General features: G+C 32.5%; 1 long non-coding RNA gene across 2 annotated transcripts; it reads left to right on the forward strand.

The window, feature by feature from the left end:
• LOC105167770 lies at positions 4,877-9,168 on the forward strand. 2 transcript variants are annotated; one of them, XR_848281.2, is made up of 5 exons: positions 4,877-5,316; positions 6,291-6,433; positions 6,523-6,741; positions 7,263-7,411; positions 8,580-9,168. It is a non-coding gene; the product is annotated as an uncharacterized LOC105167770 (long non-coding RNA). The 2 variants fall into 2 exon arrangements; XR_002287572.1 differs by having other exon boundaries at positions 6,523-7,411.

The raw sequence follows: 17,195 nt of genomic DNA on the forward strand, positions 1-17,195 counted from the left end.
TGAAATTGTTACTATGTGGTATGTGATGGTAATGTAGAGATATGCGGGGTATGATTATGTGATAATCATATAATTGATTGTTGATGAAATCTAATTGGGAGTTGTTATTGAGAAAGTGATTATTATAAAGAATAGAATGACGATCGTGAATGGAAATAAAAGATGATGCTTACCTAGTTGGGAACACAGTCAATGGTTTATGAAATTGTGATTGATGATAATGTGATTGGTAATGAGATATGAAAAATATACGATTTAAGCTAGGTACCATGGCGCGTAGGGTACCGGGGTATTCCGGGGCCGATTTAAGCTAGGTACCATGGCGCGTAGGGTACCGGGGTATTCCGGGGCAGCAGGGAATATCCTGTGCTGGTAGCTACACACTGGGGTGGTGTGGGGATACCATGTTGTTGTGATGTCCTGTGCTATATTGCTACATAGCTGGAGTAAAAGAGTGTGGGGATATCACACAACGGGTATCCTGTGCTGTATATGATATGATGATGGCCGGCGAAACCATTGACTGATGTACTCCAGCTAGAGTAAGTGGGGCCCTTAACTAATAAATGATAACGAATGAATATTATGTCGTGGGTTGATTTACAGCTGTGAGTATGTATTGTTGCTTATATCTGATGTTGCTGTATGACGAATGATTGTTGTCGGTATGACTGCATGTATGTGAATCTTTGTTTGTATATATATATATAAATTGATCAACTATACTTATTGAGTAGGCAGCTCATTCCTTGCCACGTACTTTTCAGGAGATAGGTCACACTGATTAGCCACATTGGACTTTGAGCGGTGCCGTCGTCTTTATTAGGTGGGTCAGCCGTGACTTCTGAAGTCAGAGTTTTGATTATTGGGTTGTTAAATATTCTGGTCTTTTGTCGGGATTTGTATTTTAAGTTGTGGTATGATATTCCTTGAGGTTATGTACATGAGGACATCTAGTAGGGGTAAATTTGAACTTTTGGTGATATCTAATACCTTTTGTGGTATATATATTATGTTGGTAAATTAGAATTTATTTTACGAGTTGAAAGATAATTACTTATAGAATGAGTTCTGATTAAAGTAAGGATAAATTAGTGATAATTAGATGTAGCGAGTAGGGGGTGCTACAGTTTATTTAACACTGTTATTGTTAGATCTGTACTTTATTCTTTATATTGATTTAGATATATTTGTATTATTGGTCTGCAATTATTTAAGGTAATACATTGGATTTTATATGAAATGTATCCATGTCTTACTTATCTTTTTTTTATATGAATTGTATCATGTCTGACTTATTTTTCCTTGTTTATCCTCGGTCTACAAGTGTAGAAACAGTCAGCAATACTGGTGGCCCCTCATGCACTCAAGAATCAGTTCAAGGCACTCAACAATCTTCAAAGGTGAATATTATTTATTTTACTTAAGTACAATTAATAGTTTAGCATTTCTTATACTGCGCTCATGTAGCCAAGCCTCATGCACATAACATAATGCCATGTCACTAAGTACCAACATCGAACTGGTGCTTCGAATGTTTTTGTGTGTATGCATCTTCGATTTTTCTTTGTGAATTAGGATTTTGTTATTGTGAAAGAATCTAATCTGGCCTCTTTTTCAAATATAGTTCTATAGCTCTACTGTAAATTTCAATGTGTATTAATCTTCTATTTATTCGATGACAGGCATACATTGACTTTGAGATATCTGAGGCTGAATATGAAAGAACTAGAGCACTTTATGAGAGGCTTTTGAACCGCACAAAACATTTGAAGGTGTGGATTAGTTATGCCAAGTTTGAGGCATCTGCTATGGATGAGGGCTTGCAAGAGTTAGACTCGCGAGAAAGTGATTATGAGCAAAAGAGAAAATGCCTTCAGCGAGCTAAAGGTAAGAAATGAAATCCTGCACGTGTTATTTCATTATTGTAGTCCTTATACCAGTTGTTCTCATTCTTTGTTTACTTCATGGTAGTGAACTAGACCTCACAAATTTTATGTGCTCATGAGCTGTGTTTGAAAGAGCCCTTAGCTACTTCAGAACTTCTGCCACTGAATCGAAAGAGGAAATAATGACAATGCTTTTGGAAGAATGGTTGAACATGGAAAGCAGCTTTGGCGAAGTTGGTGATGTTGATTTCGTCCATGCTAAGCTGCCAAAGAAACTCAAAAAGAGCAGGCAAATAGAAACTGAGGATGGTCCAACCGGGTATGCATTTGACCTTCATCCCCCCCTCTCCTCGCCAACTATTGTTTTAGCCTATATTCTTTTGGCTTTTGTCCCTTGTAATTAATAAAAGAAATTTTTTGTTCTTATAAACCAAGGCAAATAAAGTTAATGGGCCATGGTTTTCTTTCTTTCTTCTTTTTTTTTTCTTTTTTAGGTGTTGTGTTTGTTCTGTGGACTTATATAGACTTAGGCATAGATTCTATACTTGAAGAAATCTCTCTTGGTTGATTTGTGGTGATCCCTCCGCAACTTTTGAATTTGAACTTGTTTTGCCATTAGTTGTCAGAGTTCTGCGAAATAGAGTTACTTTCATGAGTTTGCCTTAAGATACACGTTGTGTCTATTTTTCTCCTATTACAGTATATGTGCTATATACATTAGAACTGAGATTGTATATCTATTGAAGCTCATTGAAACTAAACTGTTGGCGGCGGTGACCAATTCTGATATTGCAATAACCTGCAGGTGTGAGGAGTATATCGACCATCTTTTCCCTGAAGAAACACAGACAACAAATCTTAAGATTTTGGAAGCAGCATATAAGTGGAAGAAGCAAAAGATTGCTTCTGATGATGATTAGTTAGATAACATGAGTCGGCATTGATCGAACTTTGTTGATATCGTTTGGTGATAATGTCATTCTTTCCTTTTTGAGTTTCACATCCTGTACCCTTCTGGTCTTGTATGTATGTGTCTGTTGCCTTCTGTTATACAAGTTTCTCAAACTGCTGGAGAGCAATTTGGTTGTATTTGTATCACACACTCCACTTTTCTTTTCTTTTGATTCTTTTCTTTTTTTTTCCCAGCCATAGAATTAGCATAATAGAGGTATGGACTTATAAGTTTTACTTTCATAGTGTACTTTAAGCAGCTTGTAGTGTTTTGTTTGCTTTTTTAGCGCAATCTGTTGCATTTCATGGATTCACTTTTAAGCTGCTTGTGAGGATGTCATAGGAATATTGTTATTCATGTGGATTATTTATTACCATTATTTCTTTCTCAGTCAAGGGGCCTTAAGGGTTAATGGATTTTTTCTAGGCTGGTCATAGCAAATCTGTCAATGGAACAATCCAATAGTTCGACGTCTGCGACTGTAGAGCAGCAAAGGTTATTCCCTTCTCTTAATTTCTGGAGATGTGTAAGTAGTTGGATGTGTATATGATGATATCATAGATGAATTGTCAAGGGATTTTTTTCCTTTTCATTATGTTGCGCTATAAATTCTTTGTTGGTTTTTGGGTTAATTCGTTATTATGTTGCAAAGAATTTTGTGTTGGTTTATGGATTATATCCAATGCTGAGCTTAAGAGGCCAAACCCTGTATACAGGAACTAGTATGTATGATTTGGATTGATATGCGATATTCATCCAAATTTGATGTTGGAACTTTTCATTTCTTTCAACTTCTGCATGGGATGATCATATGTGTCGTCTGCATGTTATCTTAGTATTTAGGGCTAGTTTATTCATATGTTGTCTCAATTATAATTTATTTTTGTTACCTTATATTATTTCCACTTTTTAAATGCCTTTTTAATGAATTCTAAAAAACTCGTCTATGACTTTTTTCATTACATGTAAGTTGCTCATTTCTATTTGTTGCTCTACAAAAGCCCCTACGTACTTTGAAATTTGGCGCCATTTTAGTTTTTAAAGTGTAGAGTCCAAATTTGTTAATTATCATTTTTTTAATGCTTTTTTGGGGTAAAAATTATAATCCATGGATATGAACATAATACGATACGGACATAGTGACACGTAAAATTTTAAAAAATTAGGACACGCACAGTATTGACACAGTATATATGAATATATTTTTTATTGTATTATTTTTAATTTATCATAAAATTAAAATATATAATATGAAAAATATCAAGGTAAAGCATAACATAAGTATGTTTTACATCTGAGTTCTCAACTAAATGTGATTTAAAAAATATACATAGTTGTTTTGCATTAAAATGTATGTAATGAAAAACTTTTAATAATCCAAGTTAATTAAATCATTATGATCATTCCTCGAATTTTTAGTAATTTTATTAAAAAAGATTTAATTTTGAGATGCGTTGAATTATTCTTTTCCTTTTTTTATGAAGCTTATAACTCTTTTTTTTAAAAGTAAGATTAAAAATAAAAAAAACATGTAGCTTTTATTAAAATGTAATTTTTTTTATAGAAATCAATTTTGAAAGTGTTATTGTAGAAACAATCACATTTCCACCAAAAAAAAGAAATTTAATTTGTTTAACCACATAATCAAAACAAACGAGCATTTAAAATCAATATATTTAAAATCGCACTGAAGATTGAATTGAATAATTTAATGGGTTAATTGTGTAACTGGTTAGATTCGATTAGAAAAATTAATTGACCCGAACTATATTCTATATATATATACCAAGTTAATACATTTTATATATAATTAATTAACTTTGTCAAAAGAAATAATAATTAAAAATTAAAGACCAATTACTAAATTAATAACAAAGATGTGTTGATTCACACGTTTCGAACAAATTCATTTCACATTTCATATTTATTTTGAGAGAGAGAGATATACAAAAATAATAATAATTGAAAAAAATACAAGAATATTTTTAAAAATTTGCCGGTAAAAACCCCTCAATCCACCGGTAAATCAAACAAAAGAAAAAATCCACCCCTCCTGAAAAACAAATCCACCGGTAAAAACCCTGAAAAAATCACCTCCTAATCCCACCATTTTACCGTCTCCTCGCCCCTCCATCCACCCATTCTCAGCCTTTCACTCTCATTTTCGCTTCTCACCCAAAATAACATAGGAGTGAAAACCCTCAAAACCACAGCCAGAGAGGGGAAAGATCAGCAGACAGGGTCTTGGAATTTGGGGTTTTTGCTCCGAGTGATTAACGCTTTGGAGGGGGTTTTGCAATTTGGGGTTTTTTCTCTGAGTGATTAACGTTTTGGAGGGGGTTTTGCAATTTGGGGTTTTTTCTCCGAGTGATTAACGCTTTGGAGGGGGTTTTGCAACTTTCTGTGAGATGCAACGACAGAGGTAGCAGGTGGCGGACACAACACAGAGAAATCCAAGAAAGAAAAATCCCGCTGGTAAACCAAATTCTTGTCTAAATAGTGCTGATTTCATGATTCTGTGTTAAGGATGCATATATAGGTTTCTTGTACACAACAATTCGAGCACCTTTTGTATGGTTATTTAATTCTTGACTTCTTATAGTTAAAGACGTATTTAACTTGATTACACAAAGGAAGAAATGGTACAACTTTTAGAGGTCTAAAGGTTATTTCTATTCTTGTCTAAGATTCTTGAAACATTATCTCTAATTTTCTGTAAATTTAAAGAGGTAAGAGTTTAATAAACTTTATTTTCAATGTGTTCTTTTTCTTTCTCAGGTTGATGGTGTTACTCATATGTTTGGCCATTTTGTAAATGTTATGCACATATCTTTATGTGGTTACTTTATAACACATGTGATTAGCTGTTGCACTAATTAAGTTTCGTTAATGGCAAATGTCTGGTCCATCTTAGTCGAATGCCGAAGTATTGTACATGCAGTTGTTTAAATAAATAAATCACATATTAGCTCGGCCAAACATCCTCTATTTAGTGCCTCATCTTCTCAGTAGGACATGAAGAGTACATTTAGTGCATTGATTATAATAAGATTAATTAGTCGTTTAACTTTTCTCATGCAATGCTCCCATTATGGTTCTAAGCCTGGATATACTTTTGATCATAAAAGAAATATGGTTAAACTGAAATAGACCATCTTCTGTAATTTGTTGACTTGCAGCCTTTTTTCAATAATAAATCTGTACCTAAGTTTTCTATGCGGTGCGGCAGATTATCCATGCTTGTTTTTAGAAATCAAGTATTGGGATAGATAGAGTAAAAATAATTGCATACAAATAGTCATAGTTTTTTAATGAGCACCCTTTGTATGCTTTCCATAACTTACTGTTTCTCTAAGTTACTCTTTTTTTCTTGATTGCTGCCATCATGACTTACCTTCTCATGAAGTGATCTTAACTATGCTTTCTTGACTTACTTTGAACTTTTACAGCTTGTATCTAAAGACGATTGCTTATAACGAATTTTCATTTGCAAAGATTTGGCCGATGGCTGTCCAGTTTAAATACGGCAGTTAAATATTGACCGGCAAGGCGTGTTTTGGAGTCGGCAATTAGCATAGCTCCCAAAGATAAGGTGTGACATAAGATGATGTATAGCAACTTTATTCCTCATTTGATGTTCTTTTGGTGGTTTTTTCTTGAACTGTGTTCTATTACAAACAGATATTTAAGAAGTACGTCGAGATAGAGCTGCAACTTGGTAATATAGAACGATGCAGGAAGCTGTATGAAAAATACTTGGAGTGGTCACCAGAGAACTGCTATGCATGGAGCAAGTTTGCTGAGTTGGAGAGATCCTTCGCGGAAATTGAACGAGCCAGAGCTCTTTTTGAGCTTGCAATTGATCAACCTGCGCTAAACATGCCTAAGCTGTTATGTAAGGTATTTGATCATTGCGTCGCCCAAACTTGAAGGGTGTTTTCTGCTCTCTCACTCACACTATGTTGACACTTCGGTTCGATGCTAGCTTCCATCAAAATGGATCAGTGGGTGGCAATAATTTATTTTACCGGTTCATTATATACGGGTTTATTCTATCTAACTCAAGTACTTACTTCAAACTTTGTCCCGATATATATTAGAAAAAAACATGGTTCTATTTTCTCTCTGCATCTACTGTGCTCATATAGCCAAGCCTCATGCATATAATGCCATGTCACTAAGTACCAACATCGAACTGGTTCTTCGAATCTTTTTGTGTGTATGCATCTTCGAGTTTTTTCTTCGTCAATTAGGATTTTGTTATTTTGTAAGTATCGAATCTGGCCTCTTTTTAAATATAGCTATATAGCTCTACAGCCTCTGCTGTAGATTTAATGTATCAAATCAATGTGTATTGATTTTCTATTTATTCGATGACACGCATATATTGATTTTTAAACATCTGATGCTGAATATGAAAGACGAGAGGCTTTTGAACCGCACAAAACATTTGAAGGTGTGATTAGTTATGCGAAGTTCGAGGCATCTGCTATGGATGAGGGCTTGCAGGAGTCAGACATGCGTGGAAGTGATTATGAACAAAAGAGAAAATGCCTTCAGCGAGCCAGATGTAAGAATGAAATCCTGCAGATTTGTTATTTTCGTTATTGTAATCCTTGGGCTAGTTGTTCTCATTCTTAGTTTACTTCATGGTAGTGAACTTGGCCGTATATACCTGCTTTTCCTTGAAAGCCAATTGTTGATGTGCTATTGCTCTTCTGAGTGGAAAGTCCCAACTGCAGTGACCAGGCTTGGTTGTCTATTAATTGAACTGGGCTCCTGTAGAGAGGAAAAAAACACAGAACTCCTATTAGGAGATTTGATCTATATGAAGCGCATACCAGAGGGGTCTATAGAAAAGATGTCAAGATATTGATTCACTGTTCCATATTATTAAATATATAATAGTTCATGCACTTTGATACTAGGAATTGGACAATGTTTCTTTGTTACTGGACAAATGGAATTCTTATCTGGAACTCATTATTTTGTAGATGGAGCCAATCCGAAACTTATTTGCCCCTTCTTTAGCCAGTATTAGAATGCTTATTCATGTTCATTTTCTTTTGAATCATATTGATATTCTTCTGGCAGCTGTTATACTGCTGCTTGTCATAAAATTTGGGTTTTTCCAGTACCCTGTAGGCTCTTGTACTTCATTTCAATCTTGGAGATATGGTCTTTATTTGGTCCTTCAGCATATTGCCTTCATCTTTTGATGATTGCTTGCTAAAGAATATTTTGTATTTGATATCCAGAAAACCTAGCCATTATTATAGCTTTTATCTTTAAGAATGGGAGGAATAGTAACTTAAGTATGTACAATCCATGTGAATTATATGGGATGAATATGGCTAGTTATCAGATCCGCAGTTGAGAAATGCAGTTCCTGCAATGCAGAAATGCTGCTGATGGTTTTTCCATCCTAGAATTTTAGCAGGCAGAGATATGCTCAGCAGCATGAATTGAGAGATTTGATGCACTGACTAGGATTCCGAAACGCAGAAATAAATACTTTTGCAATAATATGGAAGAAGTTTATACTGTAAATTTCACAGCATGTCTATACAACAATCATTTATTATACCTTCCATAGGTAGTCATACTACATTACAACTTTTGAAATGACTAATCAGCTTGTGAAATGGGTAGGTGTACATTTCTGTATGATAATTCCACATTATATAAATTTCCAATTTTGTTCGACTCCAACAAAGTAACCCGTCCCATTATTGCAGAGTGCTGCTCTAGGACCAAAGGATTTGCTTAAGCGATCACATGAGATCGATTATTTGCACAGCTAAAGCAAGAAAGGCAGGATAGAGCAAGGTTTCAAGGCAAAAGTTATGCTGAGGTGATCCCGTTACTTATATGCAGTATATGTTGTAGTTTTAGTTTGTGATCTTCTTGAAGGTAAGTTTTGCAGTTCTCATATGTAGAAAAATTTTCTATGGTTAAATTCATCTATTCTTTTAGTTTCTTTAGCTCATCATTTCTAGTTAATACATGCTGACAATAGAATAAGATTAGAAAGAGGTGCAAAGCTCTACAAAAAATAGTTACTTGTTTCAGAAAAATAAATGAAGATTTGAGTGACTTGTGCTCTATACAGGTTATGAGATATTACTCCTATCGCATTAGATTGACTTGAATGACAATCTTTCTTGTAATAAAGTAACAAGAAATTAGAGCCTATTATTCATTGTGACAATAGAATTAGATCAGCCAGGGAATTGCTCTGTTGGAATGTGGATATGTGGGGATTCAAAATTTTTATTTGGCGGTTGACAGTTTTTATTGAACACCGATTTTGTGAAGGAAGTTGGTGTGTCTTGAGAAAAAATATGCGAATTATCTTGTGGTAGAACTTGAATTTTCTGAATGTTGTCTTATTATATCCCTTATATTATTAGGATATTTTGGTTTAAGTCGTGATAAGTAGGAGAAACGAGCACTAGTGGCATATAAAAAAAATAAGTTGCATGAAGTGTGTTCCATTGACTGCATCAAATAAACAATGTTCAAGAATCAACACAAAAGCCCTTTGTGTGAGCTTTTGTACCTAAGCACTTCCATTTAAATAGTGCTGCTACATCTTTTTTGATTGAGGGCATCAAACATAGTGTGTCCATTCTAGAACTTGCTTGTGTAATACATTTTGAGTCCACATTCTTGTAAGATTGTAGTATGAAAGTGATAAGGGCACTTAGGAAAACCCCATTAACCTGAAAACAGCCTACCTTGACTTCACGCTTAGAAAACTCATTTGAGCCTTGACTTTTCTTTTCTTGGTTAAACCACAATATAAGCCAAATTATCCCCTTCTTTGTTATTTCCTCAAGTGACTTTTGAACCCATTCAAGGGATGTTTCCGGCTTGGTTGCTTGTAAATTGACATGAAAATGAGTGAATGAAATGATTCAAGCAGTATACAAGGGTCGCGTTCCTAGCCCCAAGGAAAAAAAAGAAAGAAATGAAAAAGAAATGAAAAGAAAGAAGAAGAAAAAAGAAAAGAAAAAAAAGAAGAAAAAAGAAAAGAAAAGAAAGAAGAAGAAAAAAGAAAAGAAAGAGGAAAAGATTCAGAAAAAGAAAGAAAAGAGAAACATGAAAGAAAGAAGGAAAAAAAAAAGAAAGAGGAAAAGGTTCTAAAAAAGGAAGAGAAACAGAAACAGAAACAGAAACAGAAAATGAAAAGTTTGAGTAGTTTGATTGTTCATATCACTTGAATCGATTTGAAGGGAAATGAGCTTGGAAGGATGAGCAACTAGGTCGGCTTCACTCCTTTGAATTAATAAGCCACATTCGACCTTTGTTTTTCCACACCTTGTCCTAAACCCCATTACAACCCATGGAAAGACCCTTTGATTCATGCATCAATTCGAATTTCTTTGGTGGAGGAGATTTGATTCACAAGCAAGCCTATGGTAATGACATGCTATGTATTGATTTGAGTGGAACCCAAATTCTCAAACACTTTTGAGTGATTAGAGTGATACCCTTGTGAGAGTGTTGAGACTTGTTTCATTTGATTTTGATAAAGTCAATGGAATACTTGTGTGTTGAATGTTGTGCTACAAGTGCTTGTTCTCAATATTGCTATCCCTTCTTAAACTATTAAGTCATGTTAGTCTAGGGGATATACTTGACTGACAGGAAAGGAAATTTGAGACTTGCTACTTGGATAATTCGTGAATTTTGATTGAGACATGCTTGAGGGTAAGCATAGTTTCAGTGTGGGGAATCTGATAAAATATATTTCGACGCTCCTATGGGTGCATATTTCGAGTAATTGGAGTGGATTTTATTGTGTATGTCAGTGTTGTTGAGTTACCCCAATTTCCTAGAAGATGGGAGTGTAAGGTAGGTGATAATGTTTTACACATCACAATTTGAAGTTATAAGAGCCACATTAAATTCTTGTGTTATTGGGCTAGGTGGATTTTTGTCTAAAGTTCAAAGCTAGCATATCTCATAATTAATATTGTGTTGTCGTTTTCATCCCTTGTATTTGTGTTCCTTATAATTAATTCACTAATGGGATCAAGAGAAGCATTTAGGTACATACTACTTTCCTATTCCTTTTGTCAATCTAGGAGTCCATTTTTATTTCACCCAAAACACTAAGGTGGAGTTAATCTTAATTGGTTAAATCGCTGCACAAAGAGAATTGCATGAGATTACAACAAAATGTCGAAACCGCTATGGTCCTCTTGGATGATATGTTAAAATTGATTGTACTATTTCTGATAGTGCATATGCTAAAATCTTTCAATATACAACCTCGAGAGTTCATGGCCTCTGCCATTTTGGGCGGTCTGAGTTGGCTTCTTCAAAACCAAGCTTCTGGAATTCATAATTAGAATGGCATGTGGTGACGTTTTTGAGAACTTTGCAGTCTCTTTTTCCAAGCATAAAGACAAAAGGTAAATTGTCTTTTTTCCTTCATGTTTATAAAAATAATTTCTCTTTTCTATCTTTTTACATTATGATTTTCCATTATTTCGTTCTATTAGATGCATTATTAATTAAAATTACATGTAAACTCTGCAATCTTATTTTATAGAATGAATCTGCTCGTGTGGTAGACACTGTGCTCTTCTGTGCTTGGGCTCAGGTCGAAGTTTGTCGCTTTTACCATCCTCTGACAACAACATTGCAACCACTCGATAGGACTTGGCAGGGAATCAAAACACTTGCTGAACTAAGGATGAAAAAAACCTTCCAAACAAGGATTCACTTTACACGGTGAAAACATAACTACTTTCTTTCCTACTCCAACCTTAAAAAAGAAATAGAAATGGATCAATACACAAATTGAGTGGTACTACTACAGGTAGATTGTATTTTTAATTGGTGATTTTAAAATATTTATTCTTTAATATGTTTTGTTATTTATTAAAGTTTTAGCTTTAGTATTTTACATTTATGCTCCATGCACAACTTTATAATTAAATGTTATCATATGTAGACTAATAAGATAATTTTTTTTATTAAATGCTATTTAGTGTTATTCACCTCGTTAATAAGTTTTAATTGACTTAAAAAATTAGAACTGCTAGTAGTCGTCTTTTCAGTTAAAAGCTACTAAAATTTTATTTAGGTGGTAGTAGTACTATCGTTTTTTAACTAATTCTCATTTATTAATAAAAATAGTCCTTAAGGGTATAAATGTCTTCTCACACTTTTATCTATGTAGGGTAAAGGAATTTATGATTATTAGATAGTTTATTTTCTATTAAAACTTTGTCTCTTGACAAATTTTTATTTGTTATTAAAAATAGGATTAAGTTATCATTCATTGTTTTTATGTATAATAGGGACATAGATTACTTGATTTTATTTGATCAAAATATTGTTCATACTCTGTGCGTTTGATCAAAATATATTATAAAAAATGGAGGTAATCCTTTTATCTTTTGATGACTCCTTTATGCATTTTGTTATTAAGGTCGGTATGTTTCTTCATCGTTCTAAAAACAAACTCTTGTTTGCAGTTTCTGATTTATTGTCTTTGCTTTCCGGGTGTTAGCTGATACATAATTGAACATGTGTACAAGTTTCTGAATATTTGTGCCTTCAGCATGTTTATGAAACATGACATTTCCTTTGATGATTTTGCTTGTTTGCAGCTTCTGATTTATTACCTTTGCTTTCCTGGTGTTAACTGATACATAATTGATCATGTGTACATGATTCTGCATTATGGAGTAGGTGGATAATATATTTTTCACAAATGTAATCAATAACTTAACATACTTATATTTCCTTTTGAATATATCAGATGATACAAAACCATAACAATGTAACTGTTAGTGATGGTAAGAGACCCTAATTTGAAGGTATGTGGTAGTTTTTGATACACTACAGTTGGAAGTTATAGGAGTCAGATTCAACTATTGTGTTATTGTGTTTGGTCGATTTTTTGCCTAGATTGTTATGGTACACATTTTCATCAGAACTGGGATTGATGTGTTTGAATCCTTGTATAGATGTTAGAAAGATTGTGCTACTTCTGGAGTGTTCATGGCCTCTACCACTCTGGGCCGTGTGAGTCGGCTCCTTCATAAACAGGCTTTTGTAACTCATAATTGGAATGACATGTAGAGAGGTTTCGGATAATTTTGTAGTCTATTTTACCAGCATAAAGACAAAAGGTACGTGCTTTGTGGCATTGATTGTCTATTTCTGCATTGTGGTATATAAAACTGTTTGTGTTCAACACGTTGCTGCCGGACTTTCTGAATTTGTTCAGATGTTGAAACTCTATTGTTGCTCTCCATTCTTCAGCTTTTTGGTGCTTAGGTTACACATTCTACCAAAATACAACCTTGTAAGAGTCCTAGGTTGTTCCAAAAAGAGTCCTAGAATGTAAGATGATGATTGCTAGGTTGCTAAAAAAAAAGACCCACGTATTCCTCCTTTTCCCCCATACATTGTAAAGCTATTAAAATTATTACTCTATTCTATCTTTTTACATTATGATTTTTCAATATTTTCATTCTGTTAGATGCATTATTAATTAAAATTACATGTTACTTAGCAATCTTATTTTATAGAATGAATCTGCTCGTGTGGTAGACACTGTACTCTTGCGTGCTTGGACTCAGGTCGAGTTTGTTGCTTTTTACGATCCTGTGGCAACAACATTGCAACCACTAGATAGGACTTGGCAGCAACGAAAACACTTGCTGATATAAGGATGGAAAAAACCTTCCAGTGTTAGTCAATCAGGATTCGGTTTACTTATAACTCCTTTTCTTTCCTACTCCAACCTTTAGAAAGAAATGGAAATGGATTAATAAACAAATTGAGGGGTACTTCTAAATTCTAATAAAGGAAGATTGATAACTTTTTATTGGTGATTTTATAATATTTATTCTTTAACATTTTTTGTTATTTGTTGAAGTTTTAGCTTTACGATTTTATGTTTGTGCTCCATGCACAACTTTATAGTCAAATGTGATAAATGTAGACTAATAGGATAAAAGATAGATAGTATTAATCACCTCTTTAATAAGTTTTAATCCGTCTTTTCGTTAAAAACTACTAAAATTATATTTAGGTACTACTATCCTTTTATAATTAATTCTCATTTATTATAAAAATAGTCCTTAATGGTATATATCTTCTCACACATTTATCTATATAGTTTAAATCAGGTAGTTTCTTTTCTTTTTTTTTTTTTAAAAAATCAGGTCTTATTTATTATTAAAAAAATTATTAAGTTATCATTAACAGCTTTTGTATATAATATAGACATAGATAACATGATTTTTTTCATCAAAATATTGTTCATTACTCTACTTTGGATCCAATATCAGAATGGAGGTAATCCTTTTATCTTTTGGTTACTTCTTTATTCATTTTGTTATTAAGGTGAGTATGTTTCTTCTTCGCTCTACACAAAACTCTTGTTTGCACTTTCTTATTTGTTGTCTTTGCTATTCGGGTGATAGCTACATAATTGATTATGTGTACAAGTTTCTGAATGTTTGTGCCTTTAGCGTGTTTATGTAGTATGGCATTTCCTTTGATGTTAAGTTAAGGTATGTGATACTTTTTGACATTACAGTTGGAAGTTATAGGAGTCGGATTCAACTCATGTGTTATTGTGTTTGGTGGATTTTTGTATAAGCTTTATGGTAACTCTTTTTTGCCAGAACTGGGATTTTTTGTATCATTGTATAGATGTTAAAAAAGATTGTACTACTTTTGAGAGTGCATACGCTAAAATCTTTCAATTGGTAGCCTAGAGAGTTCATGGCCTCTACCATTCTGAGCAATTTGAGTTGGCGCCTTCATGAATAGGTTTTTGTAATTCGTAATTGGATTGGCATGTGGAGAGGTTTTGGATAATTTTGTAGTTTCCTTTACCAGCATTGCCTTGTGGCATTGATGGTCTATTTCTGCGTTGTGGCATGTGAATTGTTTGTGTTCAACACCTTGCTGCCTAACTTTTTGAATTTTTCAAGTGTTGAAACTCTATTGCTGCTCTCCATTCTTCAGCTTTTTGGTGCATGAGTTACACATTTAACCAAATATAACCTTGTAAGAATCCTAGGTTGTTCCAAAAAGAGTCCTAGTATGCAAGATGATGAATGCTAGGTTGTTCCAGAAAGTGTTATGTTTTTACAATATGATCTTCCAATATTTTCATTCTGACAGATGCATTATTAATTAAAATACATATATATTTTTACCAATCTGATTTTATAGAATAAATCTACTCGTGTGGTAGACATTATGCTCTTGCGTGCTTACTAATGGTCAAAGTTCCTCATTTTACCACCTTCAGACAAAAGCATTGCAACCCCTAGATAGTGCAGGGACTGAAAACAATTGTTCAAAGAAGGAGGGAACAAAACCTTCCAGTCAACAAAGATCATGTTACAAGGTGAGCACATGAGAACATCCTGTTATCACTCTTTTTATTCCTTCTCCAACCTTAAGAAAGAGACATAATTTGGTTAATATACAAATGGATATTTTCATTTATTTCTATTGCTTTCTCACCATCCATTTTCTTTCTTTTTGCTTTAAGCCTATTGGGGGAAAGTTTAATTCATTTATTACATTATTAATATTTATACAGGATTGACTTGTTTTGAATTTTAGATAGAAAAATTGATATTTTATAATACTTAATGGTTCATGCATAACTTTATATCCAAACATTGTCATACGTTTTTTTATAAAAAAATATAGTATTTTTCACCTTTTTTTTCTTATGTTTGAATTCACTTAAAAAGTAGAACTACTAAATAGTCGTATTTTTAGGTAACTATACTGGCCTTTTATAAACAATTCTCATTTATTATTAGAAATAATCCTTAAGTTTATAAATGAATTTTTAACACTTGTATTTATATCTTTAACAACAAACCTCTATTTAGTGTTATCTGCATAATTTAAATATTTATTATTAATCAAATGCAAGAGACGATTGGGTCATTTGTTCATTTGTATTTTGCCCCCGATTTTTAATAATTAAAAATCTCTTTATTTTTTATGTGCATAGAAGATTAGTTGAAATATCTAATAGTAAAAGATTTTTAATGCTTATTTATTTTTGTTAATCTTAATTGAAATTTAGTCTTAGGAAATATATATCTTATGCCAATTTATTTATCACTTTTCTATTTATATCTTTAACAAAAACACGTTTCTATTTAATGTTATCTGTATAATTTAAATTTTTATGATTAATTTAAATGCTAGAGACTGTAAGAAATCATTTGCATTTTGTCTCTAATCTGTTTATAAAGGAATAATTTCAATTTGGGGTTCCAATGTTTAGATCTAATTTATGTTTTGATTGACAAAAAGTTCGGGCGGTGAGGATCGGACATGGGAAAATGCTTAAATTATCTTCGGAAATATCAAAAAATAAAAGATTTTTATTTTAAGTTTAATCTTAAGAAAATGTATTTTTTTGTGTATTTGTTCATCACTTTTCTATTTATATCTATAACTAGATGAATTACAAAAAAATTGGGGACTAAAGTTGATGAGCGTCAAATAAATTTAGTTTTAAGAAAAATATATTTTTTTTATACTTATATATTACTTTTTTATTTATATTTTTAACAAAAAAAACTCATTTTTATTTAAGTTTATCTTCATAATTTAAATTTTAATGCAAAGTATGGGATCATTTGCACTTTGGCCCCAATCTTTTTATAAAGGAATAATTTCAGTTTAGCCCGCTATATTATTTTTTCTCCCATGTTTGGATTCTATTATTTTTAAAAGAGATGATTTTATATTTTGGTTTAAATTAAGGACTTTGATTCTCATGTTCGGACCTCATCAATTTTGATTGATTACCTGAGAGGGCTCATTACAAAAAATATTTGGGAACTAAAATTGATGAGGGCAAATGCGCAACTTATTATTCAAAATTGAAATTATCCCTTTATCTTTTATGTAATAAGAGACTTTTAATACTTATTTATTTATGTTAATCTTAACTTATTTTTTTATAATTTTAGTCATATATATGTTTTTGCATGTTTATGTATCAAAATTTTAATTATAACAAAGAATCTTATTTCTATTTAATGTTATCTGCATAATTTAATTTTTTATTATTATTAAATGCAAGGACGTACTGAATCATTTGCACTTTACCCTCAATCTTTTTCATAGAGAAATAATTTAAATTTGCCCCACTCATTTCAAAAGATGGACATGTTTTAGAAAAGTAAATTTGTTTAAAGATATTTTTGCAAGTTAATAAATAACTAGTTAACAAAACAAAACCTGATTAATTTTAAGTTATATTTATTCAAGTTTATTTAATTAAATGAAAGAGAAGAAAAATAAATTAACTAATTTTTTATATACTTTGTATA

The sequence above is a fragment of the Sesamum indicum genome, linkage group LG8, assembly GCF_000512975.1.
Source record: "Sesamum indicum cultivar Zhongzhi No. 13 linkage group LG8, S_indicum_v1.0, whole genome shotgun sequence".
In the NCBI taxonomy this organism is placed as follows: Eukaryota; Viridiplantae; Streptophyta; class Magnoliopsida; order Lamiales; family Pedaliaceae; genus Sesamum; species Sesamum indicum.